We start from the raw sequence: 12,203 nt of genomic DNA, 5'->3' as shown, positions 1-12,203 counted from the left end.
AGGCGCCATACCGAATGGCCACTAAAGAGTTGGTAGAGTTGATGATCCAGTTGCAAGAACTGTTAGACTTGGGTTTAATTCGACCTAGTGTGTTACCGTGTGGAGCGCTAGTGTTGTTCGTTAAGAAGAAGGATGGAACAATGAGGATGTGCATCGACTATCGTGAGCTTAACAAGATGACCTTGAAGAACAAGTACCCACTGCCAAGGATTGATCATTTGTTTGACCAACTTCGATGAGCGGGCGTATTTTCAAAAATGGACTTGAGATCGGGATATCATCAACTAAAGGTCCGACGAGAGGATGTGCCTAAGACTGCTTTTCGCACTTGTTATGGCCACTATGAATTCGTCGTGATGCCATTTGGGCTGACCAACGCCCCGACCGTCTTCATGGACTTGATGAACCGAGTTTTCCACGAGTACCTTGACAAGTTAGTTTTAGTCTTCATCGACGACGTTTTAGTACACTCGGATAACGAGGAGGAACATGGATGGCACCTGCAAACTGTGTTGGGAACGTTACAAAAAGAGAAGCTTTATGCCAAGTTCAGTAAGAGTGAGTTTGGTTGACTCAGTGAACTTTCTTGGTCCTATCGTGACGGCTAATGGAATTCAAGACCCAGTGAAGGTTGAGGCTGTGCAAAATCAGAAGTCGCCGAAAATACCGAGTAAAATCCATAGTTTCTTGGGATTGGCGGGATACTACCGACGTTTCATCGAGGGATTCTCTAAAATCGCGAGACTAATGGCACAACTGTTGAAGAAATGAATCAAAGTGGTTTGGACGCCAGAGTGCGAGGCGAGTTTCCAACTGTTGAAAGAGAAGTTGACTACAACACTTGTTCTAGCTGTACCGGCAGCCGACAAGGACTTCGCCGTCTATACTGATGCATCGAAAGTAGGACTTGGATGCGTGTTGATGCAAGATGGGAAAGTGATAGCATACGCTTCCCGATAGTTGAGACCGGATGAATTGAATTTTCTGACTCACGACTTGGAACTAGCAGCAGTAGTGCATGCACTGAAAATTTGGAGACATCATCTCTATGGAGTGAGATGCGAAATATATACGGATCACAAGAGTCTCAAGTATTTCTTCGAGCAAAAGGAGTTAAATATGTGGCAGCGACGTTGGTTAGAGATCGTGAAAGATTACGACTGTGGTATTCACTATCATCCGGGCAAGGCAAACGTAGTAGCCGATGTTTTGAGTAGGAAGAACCAACCGCAATTGGCTTATTTCCTAACGCAAGAGGAAGCGTTGATTCGCGAACTCGACAGAATGAGATTGGAGATAGTGAAAGCGCCCAAGATAGTAGGAGATTGTACGTTTGCATGGAGTGCCAAAGACCATTGTATCCGACCGCGATACGAAGTTCACATCAAAATTTTGGATTAGTTTGCAACGGGAATTGGGCACACAATTGAACTCCAGCACAGCTTATCACCCGCAATCGGACGGGCAGTCAGAGAGGACGATTCAAACACTTGAGGATATGCTGCGAGCCGTTGTCTTAGATCGAAGGGAAAGTTGGGAAACTGTTCTACCGTTGGTTGAATTCGCCTACAACAATAGCTATCAAGCTACGATCGATATGGCTCCGTATGAAGCTTTGTATGGCAGGAAGTGTCAATCCCCACTCTATTGGGATGAAGTTGGCGAGAGGAAGATGTTAGGACCCGACGCTATAAGGGAAATGACCGAAATTGTACATCAAATCCGCGTAAGGATCAAAGAAGCTCAAGCTAGGCAGAAGTCGTATGCTGACGTGCGTCGAACGAAAATCAAATTCGATGTTGGTGACAAAGTATTCTTGAAAGTATCCCTTACGAAAGGAGTTGTGAGGTTTGGAGTGAAGGGCAAGCTGAAACCGCGTTTTGTAGGATCGTATGAGATTATTGATGAAGTAGGCCCTGTAGCGTACCGCTTGGCGTTACCTCCCAGTTTTGGGAACGTGCACAACGTATTCCATGTGTCGCAGTTGCGCAAGTACGTGTTCGACCCCAAGCACGTGATTCATCAATAAGAAGTGATCATTTATTTAAGATATGTCGATTGAAAATTTCATAAATGAAATTTAAATTGTTGCTACGTGATTGAATTTGATTATGTGGAATAAATCGTCATGGGGAAATTGGAATGAAGTGCTAGTTATATTTAATGTGAGAAATCAATTTAAATAAAGATCATGCATCTTGTTCTAGCTAAATAAAGTGGCTATTGTCGGCCCCTCCAATTATTGGAAATTTTCTTGGATTTAATTAATTGTTTTGAGATATTCATCCAAATTAAATCCAAATCAAATTATCCCTAAATTGTGCTACATGAAACTCGAACTCTAACCTATTATTTTTGTGAGTTTCGGATATCCTCTACTTGAATTAAGAGGATGAATTGGTTTCTTTGATAAAATTGGTACCTTGTTGATTCCTTCATTTATTATAAATCCAATTAAATCTTGCCACATTTTATTCCCTCACCCCAATTAAATTAAGAGTTGCACTATTTCCTTATGGCTAATTAAGCCAATTTTCGCCCCCCTATTTGCAGAGGAGAATATATTTGTTTCCTATTTTGTGGAATTCCCTTTATTCAATACCAAAATAATACCTAAGCCAAATTAACTGGGGATGTGAATATTTTCCTTCTATTGTGTCTCCATCCCACACTTTTTTTAGCTTAATTTACTTGGGGAAATCTATTTTATTGCTGTCTATTTTATGAGAGTCTTTTCCTATAAAGAAATTACCAAATTTAAATCCTATTCTATTTAATTGAGGATTTAAATAATTTCTTTGTGCACACCATCAAGATTTTCGCCCCTTCCCTCATTATTTCCTAATTGGAGATTTAATTTATTTTGTTCCCTTGTTTATGGAATATTCATTGACTTATTTCCTAAATTGTGAATCTATTACTCTCCAAGTAAATACCAAATAAATTCCTTATTCAATTTATTAACCTAATTTTCGAAATTTTGCCTTCTTTTTAATCGTGGGATTATATTTATTGGCCTCTATTTTATTCCTCCACAATTAATTAATTAATTAATTTATGGGATTAAACCTAGGACTATATAATCACCTAAACTAAACCCTAGCCCCCATTCTCCCTCATAATTTTTGTGCCTCACCTCTCCTCCCTCTCTTCATCCTCTCCAAAATTTCTTCCATCATTGTTCTTGCATCCATTGAAGTTTGATTTTCAAGAGTTCCCGACGAATCGCATCAATCTTTGCTTCTACCGTTTAGTTTTCGATTCAAGAAGGTATAACTAAATATTTTCCTCATCTTCTCCATTGAAACCATGTTCTTGATTCCTTCATGCATATAGTGAGTGTAGGCATCATAGATCGCAAAACTAATCGGTGGGAATTTGTATTTGTATGAGAAAAATGTGAATATGCGATTGTGAATGAATATGAGTAAAATTTGAATGATTCATTGGTGAATGATGTGTGGTTATATGAGAACATGATTGTGAGAACCTTTTAAAGTATGTTTGTGTGTGGGAGCATGAAAAATTATGTTTGGTTGAATGAGGAAGAAACCCTAATTTCAAAATTTTGAGACCTGAAAACTGTGGTGTTCGGACAGTGGATTCCGACGTGTGTTTGACTGACCAAAGGATCTTATTTTAGTTCTAATTTTTAACTGAGTAAATGAATTATATGATGCATGTATGATTTGGGAAGGTATCCTGTGACGTGATTATGTGTTACACGTTGAGAAATATTATGGCATGTTGTTCCTTAGGTTGATGAATGTTGGGATGGGTAAATTAAGGGAATGATAAAAGGAACGATAGGACATGCATGGTAATGTGAATTTATGGAAGGCTGATTTGTGTTGTGATGATTGGCAATGGTTATTGTGTGTACGTGAGCACAAGGAACGAGGGTTGCCTTAAGTGGATATTGAATTGATTAAACCAACGAGATGGGCTTTCCTTACAAATCTTTTTATTTTCCGAAAATATGATGTGGTGTTATAAGAGTGGTTTAACTTGTTATGTCATGCCATGGATTGTTTTGATTGAGATTGTGTGCCTGATGCCTAGTTCGTCTGAATTTACTCCGTTAGGCTATATGGTTGTGTTGTGAAACGAATTCGGGTCTGAGTAGGGCCGCAGATGTTTTTCCCAACGCCTTGCCAGGACCACCACCCGATAGACAGTTGGAGTTTACAATTGATTTGGAGCCAGGATCAGCACCGATATCTAAGGCACCGTACCGTATGGCGCCTAAGGAATTGGAAGAACTTAAGATACAACTATAAGAGTTGCTAAACTTGGGTTTCATTAGACCCAGTGTGTCGCCGTGGGGAGCACCAGTGTTGTTCGTGAAGAAGAAGGATGGAACATTGAGGATGTGCATAGATTATCGAGAGTTGAACAAGTATCCACTGCCGAGGATAGATGATTTGTTTGATCAACTCCGTGGAGCTGGAGTATTCTCGAAAATGGATTTGAGATCGAGATACCATCAACTGAGAGTCCGACGAGAAGATGTACCCAAGACGGCTTTCCGAACTAGATACGACCATTATGAGTTTATAGTAATGCCTTTCGGATTGACAAATGCGCCGGCCGTATTTATGGACCTTATGAATCGTGTGTTCCATCCATACTTGGACAAGTTCGTCTTAGTCTTCATTGACGATGTCCTTATCTACTCAAAGAACAAACAGGAACATGAAAAACATTTGAGGACTACCTTGGAGACGTTAAGGGCCGAGAAACTCTATGCTAAGTTCAGTAAGTGTGAGTTTTGGCTCAAAGAAGTGAATTTCCTTGGGCACATAGTGAGTGCAGATGGAATTCGAGTAGATCCTGCAAAGGTGGAAGCTGTACAGAAATGGAAATCACCAACCATACCTAACGAAATTCGGAGTTTCCTAAGACTGGCGGGATATTATCGGAGATTCATCGAGGGATTCTCTAAGATAGCAAGGCCAATGACGCAACAACTAAAAAGGGGGTCAAAGTGAATTGGACGCCGGAGTGTGAGACCAGTTTCCAGTTACTAAAAGAGAAGTTGACCACCGCACCAATTCTCGCTGTGCCAGAACCAGACACTAACTACGTGGTGTATACCGATGCATCAAAAGTTGGACTCGGACGTGTACTTATGCAGAATGGGAAAGTGATTGCGTATGCATCAAGGCAGTTGCGGCCGCATGAGTTGAACTATCCGACGCATGACTTGGAGTTGGCAGCAGTTGTACATGCTTTGAAGATTTGGAGACACCATCTTTATGGAGTTCGATGTGAGATATATACGGACCATAAAAGCCTCAAGTACTTCTTTGAACAAAAGGATTTGAACATGCGCCAGCTTAGATGGCTTGAGTTGGTGAAGGATTATGATTGCAGTATAAACTATCACCCAGGAAAGGCGAATGTAGTGGCTGATGCCCTAAGTAGAAAGTCTCAACCTCAATTGGCCACTTTTCTCACGAACGAAGAGAACTTGATACACGAGTTCAGTAAAATGCGATTGGAGGTAGTGAGAGCACCCGAGACAGTGGAAGGAATGATCGCCATCTTGGTAATGGAACCCAACCTAAGGGTTAGAATCGTGGAAGCTCAAAGACGCGATACTTTACTTGAGAAAATCCGTTCGGAAGTGAGGACAGGGGAGAAAGAATATTTTCACGAGGAAGCGGATAGTGCCCTCACATTTAAGGGCAGGTTGTGCGTGCCTAGAGACGAAAGGCTTAGGAATGAAATCATGAGGGAAGCACACGAAACACCGTATACTGCGCACCCAGGGAGTACCAAGATGTATCGAGATATGAAGAGACAATTTTGGTGGAATGGCATGAAAAAGCATGTAGCGGCATTTGTGGAGAGGTGTCTAGCATGTCAGCAAGTGAAAGCTCTACATCAACGACCTTATGGGAGACTACAACCACTTGAGATACCGGAGTGGAAATGGGAGCACATTGCAATGGATTTCGTGACAGGATTACCGAGATCACAACGAGGAAATACTGTTATTTGGGTGATTATTGATGGTCTCACAAAATCTGCTCACTTTGTGCCGATTCGTGATACCTATGGAGCCAATAAGTTGTCTAAGATGTATGTGAAAGAGATTATACGTCTACATGGAGTACCAGTTACTATTACATGTGATCGTGATGCGAAGTTTACCTCTAGATTTTGGATGAGCCTACAACGAGAGTTAGGCACTAAGTTGAATTTCAGCACTGCATTCCACCCGCAGACTGATGGGCAATTAGAGAGGACGATACAGACTTTGGAGGATATGTTGAGAGCCGTAGTGCTAGATCGAGGAGTAGGTTGGGAGGAAGTGTTGCCACTAATAGAGTTCGCTTACAACAATAGTTATCAGGCAACTATTAACATGGCCCCGTATGAGGCATTGTATGGGAAGAAGTGTAGATCACCACTTTAGTGGGATGAAGTGGGTGAGAGAAGAGTTCTTAGACCAGACACAGTGGAAGAAATGATTGAGATTGTTTGAAAAATTCGTGAGAGGATCAATGAAGCTCAGGATCGACAGAAATCATATGCTGATGTTCGAAGAACTGATCTCCAATTTGAGGCAGGAGATAAAGTTTTTCTGAAGGTAGCCCCGTCAAAAGGAATAACTCGGTTCGGTGTGAAAGGCAAGTTGAGACCACGATTTATTGGACCTTATGAGATTCTCGACAGAGTGGGTACCATAGCGTATAGATTGGCGCTACCACCAAGCTTTGGGAGAGTACACAACGTTTTCCATGTGTCACAATTGAGAAAGTATATGTTCGACCCTAACCACATAATTCATCAAGAGGAGATGATGATTTTGAATCCGAATTTGAGTTACGAAGAAAAGCCCGAAGCCATTCTGGATCGGAAAGTGCAAGAGTTGAGAAATAAGTCTATTGCCTCGGTAAAGGTTCGATGGAGGAATCACGGTGTTGAGGAAGCTACGTGGGAATTGGAAGACAAGATGAGGGAGAAGTACCCAGAGTTGTTTGAATGATCTAAGCAAATTTCGGGACGAAATTTTTGTTAAGATGGGTAGATTGTAAAGCCCGCCTTTTTCCTTTCTTTTTGGGGTATTTTTTTGATTTATTTAAGCGTCCTTGTTTTGTTTCGACAATCTATGAATATGTTTTATCGAAAGATCGACGAATGTTTTGAATCGTGTTGTTGATTAATTGTGTGGTGTAAATTGTCGACGAGATTGACGCGAGAATCGTCGATGGGAAAATTTCGGCGTTCGTTTACAATGTACTTGGAATAACACCAAAGTACTAAAATAATAAAACACCACAATTTAATCAATGTACTAAAATAATAAAACACCACAATTTAATCAATGTACTAAAATTATATATATTTGGGCCTATCATCTTTGTCTTTTTTTAGCCCATTTATTCTTATTCAATTGGGCTACTTTTAATATAGCCATTATTTCCTTAATTCAATTTTTTTCAGCAGAGATTTTCTTCCTCCCCTCAACTCACGTTGAAACCGCCCCACTCTTCTCACCCCTAAATCTTTCCCGTATCTTTAACAACCATTCCTCTATATTACTCCCAACACCAGCTCATATATTCAAAATCGGAGGAAAGTAACATAGAGAAATCTTCTACGTTCCAATTGCTCGATCAAACTAAAGGTATTATCCCTTCAAATTCAATTCTGCGAGTACAAAATCGCAATTTACTGACTCCTGCCACAATTCTTGCTTGACATCACAGTTTGAGGATAAAAAAAATACAAAACTACCGTGAATTCAATTCCTTCAGCTGCTAGGCAATTTTTCCTCTCCAAAGGTATATCAATTTCTTCTGCAATAACCTAGATTTCGTGCATCTCATAAGCTCTGTAACCAATCTAACAATATGGTAATCAAAACAAAATCGAATAAAGATTGAACCTTTAACGAACCGGTTTGGAATCGGAGGCGTCGGGGCTGTTTTGGGGTAGATCGGGGCAACGGAGTGGGTGAGACTGACCGACGACGCTACTGACAGCAGCGGCGTCGTGTCTCCCGGCAGCGACGACAGCGTCTCCCGGAGGGGACGGAGCAGCGGCGTATGACGGAGGCAGTGGCGGTGGACGAATCGACGGCGGGGATAGCTCAGTTGGGAGTGGCGGTCGCCGGTGTGGGGAGTGCCAGGAAAATGGGAGGAACTGCCCGATTTCGGGTGAAGAAGAATTAGAGAGAGATAGGGAGAGAGAGAATGAGTAAAAGGGCGTGAAGAAGATGATGTACTATGCTGAGCTTTTGTGTTGTTTTTAAAATGGAATTGGGCCTTTTGCTTGGTTAAAAGAATCGGGCCTCACAATTAAAATTGAGGTCTTGATTTAGTTTTTGGGTTTTGTTGGGAGTCACTAATTAAGTTTGGAGAAATAAGGGTGGGGTGATATAATTAAGTCTCGGGATTTTAATTGAATTGTTGGGTCAATAATAAAATTTAATCGTGGGGAAATATTTAATTAGCTCCCGAATAATTTGAAGTACGAATAATTTCATCTTAAATCCGAAATAAATATTTTTTTTAAGGAAATGAAGGCGAGAATTTAATTATACGCTTAAATAAATTTTGGGAACTTATTTCGACATCGTGGTGGAAATGCGAGGAGCCAACGGAGGAATGCGGCCACTGAATATTCGAAAACCGAGAAACGAGACAAACGACTTTAATTAGGGTGCATGCATCTTATTCATTTACTTGATTCATTGTGTTGATTTATGTGTTATTTAAAATGCTAAAGGTGATTCCTTGCAAGCGGGACGTGATATCGAGGGAAAGGAAATTAATTGAGGAGTTAAGCATTTGAGGTGGGCTTTCTTTTTAAATAAGGACTATGTCCTAAATACTTTTTATGTGAAAGGAGGTGGAAAGTGTTTGTCTTGCCATGTTTTGTATTTGAATGAACCTATCTGAAGTGGCTATGCCATGTATGTTTAATCGAATTCGGGTCCCAGTAGGGCCGCAAACCCTGCTCGGACTAGTGCACGATCAACCGTGCTTTCTATCCGTAGAAAATGCGGGCGTGACATCAATGATTCAACATGTGACAAAACAATTTCCCTAAGAAGTCTGGTGTTTCGAAAATATTTTTGGAAGATTATATTTTTTCTTTGTTTGGTAATTTTTTACTTTTTGGAAAGCAATTAAACTATTTACACTTTCAATTGAGTACTCTCGAGGTCCCCTAGTTCAGTGTATAGATTAAAAATGCATTCCCATTTACCTGACCCAGGAATTCGTCGAGAGCACTTACTCACTAGACCGATTAGGCGATAATAGAGAGTGCGCGTAGTGGCACTTCCTCCACCACACACAACTCTGAATTATCCCTAAAAACTTTGACTCGATGACCATTAACAAGGAAAGGGACAGAGTTCGAGGCACTTCACTGGATTTCCTCAGCTCCATTTGCTCGAAGGCCAACAATCGTGTATGGCCCAATCCACTTGGACTTCAGCTTCCCAGGCATTAGCTTGAGCCTGCATTGGAAAAAGAGAACCTTCTGAACCACTTGTAGTTCCTTGACCCGAAGATTTTTATCATGCCAGAGTTTTGTCTTCTCTTTTTACCACATTGCGGATTCATACGACTCCAGCCTTAACTCTTCCAGCTCCTGAAGTTGCAGTTTCCTCTCTTCCTCACAAGCCTGGGGTCTCATATTAATCTCCTTCGCCGCCCAATATGCTCTATGCTCCTCTCCCACGGGCAGATGGCACATCTTGCCAAACAGCAGCCGGTAGGGAGACATCCCAATAGGAGTCTTATACGCAGTCCTGTAAGCCCATAATGCATCGCCGAGCCTCTTGCTCCAGTCCTTCCTTGACGGGTTCACCGTCTTCTCCAAAATTACCTTGATCTCCTTGTTCAAGATCTCTGCCTGCCCGTTAGACTGAGGAAGGTACGGGGTAGAAAGCCTGTGGTGGACTCCGTATTTTCTCATCAGAGCTTCTATGGTTCGGTTACGGAAATGCATCCCTTGGTCAAATATAATAGCTCGGGGCACACCGTACCTGTTAAAAATGTTAGCTCCAAGAAACTTAGCCACCTCTTTTGATTCACAAGAAGTGGTAGCCTTGGCTTCTATCCACTTCGACACATAATCTACGACCACAAGGATGTACGTATTTTTCCCGTACGAAGATGGAAATGGACCCATGAAATCCATCCCCCAGAGGTCAAAGATTTCACAGACGATTACTGGGACCTGCGGCATCTCATCTCTCTTCGAAATTCCTCCAGTTTGCTTGCATCTCTCACAGTTTTGACAGAATTCAAAAGAGTCCCTGTGTAATGTAGGCCAATAAAATCCACTGTCTAGGACTTTCCTCGCAGTCTTCCTCCGTCCAAAATGACCGCCACACGCCAACGCATGGCAATGATTAAGTACATCCCTCTGCTCCCACTCGGGAATACATCTCCTGATTATTTGGTCAGCTCCTATCTTCCACAAGTAAGGATCGTCCCATAAATAATACTTAGCCTCGCTCTTAAGCTTCATCTTCTCGGTCCGGGAAATTTCTTGTGAACTAGGCACCTCTCCTGTGACCAAGTAATTTGCCAGGTCTGCGAACCATGGTTCCGCGTTCAACTGAAACTTCCCTTTTTCAGTATCTTCTGGACCTGCTATCACCATTATTGCCTCCCAACTGATAGGTCTAGGAGATCCTCCTATGTAGTACAGATGTTACTCTAGGAAGGCGTCTGGTATAGCTTCCCTAGTTTCTCCCTAGAAGATCCGACTCAGATGGTCAGCCACTTTATTCTCCGTCCCCTTTTTGTCTCTCACCTCCCAGTCAAACTTCTGAAGAAGCAACACCCACAGGATTAACCTAGGCTTTGATTCCTTTTTCACCAGTAAGTACTTGATAGCTACGTGATCGGGAAAAACTATCACCCTCGACCCCAGTAAGTATAGTCAAAATTTCTCAAATGAATACACGACTGCTAACATTTCCTTTTCCGTGGTGTCATAGTTTTTCTGGGCCTGGTTGAGTGTCTTCAAGGCATAGAAGATCACGTAACTTTTCCGTCAATCCTTTGACCTAGTACCGCCCCAACTGTGAAGTCGCTTGCATCACACATTAATTCAAACGGCAGACTCCAGTCGGGTGCCCTGATGATAGGGGCAGATACTAATTTATCTTTCAATAATTGAAAAGCCTTCTTACACTCTTCGTCGAAGACGAAATCAACATCATTGTGCAAAAGGTAGGTGAGCAGCTGGGCAATCTTCGCGAAGTCCTTTATGAATCTTCTATAAAAACCTGCATGCCCTAGGAATCCCCTGACTTCTTTCTGATTCGTAGGGTAAGGTAATTTCGAAATCACATCGACCTTTGCTTGGTCCAACTGTATGCCCTTCTCCGAGACTACATGCCCCAAGACAATTCCCTCGGGTACCATGAAGTGACAATTTTTGAAGTTAAGGACCAAATTCTTTTCCCGGCATCTCCTCAATACTACGTCCAGGCTAGCTAAACAGGAATCGAAAGAGTTCCCATATACGGTGAAGTCATCCATGAAAATCTCGATACAATCCTCTAGTAGATCTGAGAAGATACTCATCATGCAGCGTTGAAAAGGGCCTGGCTCATTGCACAGCCCAAACGGCATCCTTCTATAAGCAACACGTAAAAGTAGTCTTCTCTTGGTCTTCATGATCTACATAGATCTGGAAGTATCAACTGTATCCGTCAAGGAAGCAAAAATATTTCTTTCCAGCCAGCCTCTCTAGCATCTGATCAATGAAGGGTAGGGGGAAATGATCCTTCCTGGTTGCTTCATTCAACTTCCTGTAATCGATGCACATCTTCCACCCAGTAACAATACGAGTGGGCACTAATTCATTCTTGTCATTCTTGACTACCTGAGTTCCGGACTTTTTAGGCACCATGTGAAACGGACTAACCCATTCACTGTTTGGTATGGAGTAAATGATGCCTAAGGAAAACAGCTTCAAAACTTCCTTCAGAACTTCCTCCCTCATGTTTGGATTTAGCTTACGTTGCGGATCTCTATAGGCCTTAGCTCCTTCTTCCAACCTGATGTGATGCATGCAAAGATCCGGACTGATTCCTACTAGGTCTGAGAGAGTCCATCCTATACTGATTCCTACTAGGTCTGAGAGAGTCCATCCTATTGCCTTCTTGTTCCTTCTGATTAACTCCAGTAGATCTCTTTCCTGTTCCTCGGTCAAGTTGT

At 41.9% G+C, this 12,203-nt stretch overlaps 1 long non-coding RNA gene across 1 annotated transcript; it reads left to right on the top strand.

Moving 5' to 3' along the window:
- Window positions 1-7,527: 7,527 nt before the first annotated feature.
- LOC121805137 lies at window positions 7,528-8,789 on the top strand. The gene is made up of 3 exons (XR_006051265.1): window positions 7,528-7,639; window positions 7,722-7,796; window positions 8,743-8,789. It is a non-coding gene; the product is annotated as an uncharacterized LOC121805137 (long non-coding RNA).
- The last annotated feature ends 3,414 nt before the right edge of the window (window positions 8,790-12,203 follow it).

This window comes from Salvia splendens, chromosome 1, assembly GCF_004379255.2.
Source record: "Salvia splendens isolate huo1 chromosome 1, SspV2, whole genome shotgun sequence".
In the NCBI taxonomy this organism is placed as follows: domain Eukaryota; kingdom Viridiplantae; phylum Streptophyta; class Magnoliopsida; order Lamiales; family Lamiaceae; genus Salvia; species Salvia splendens.
Note: the sequence above shows the minus strand (reverse complement) of the source record. Positions and strands in the feature narration are given on the sequence as shown.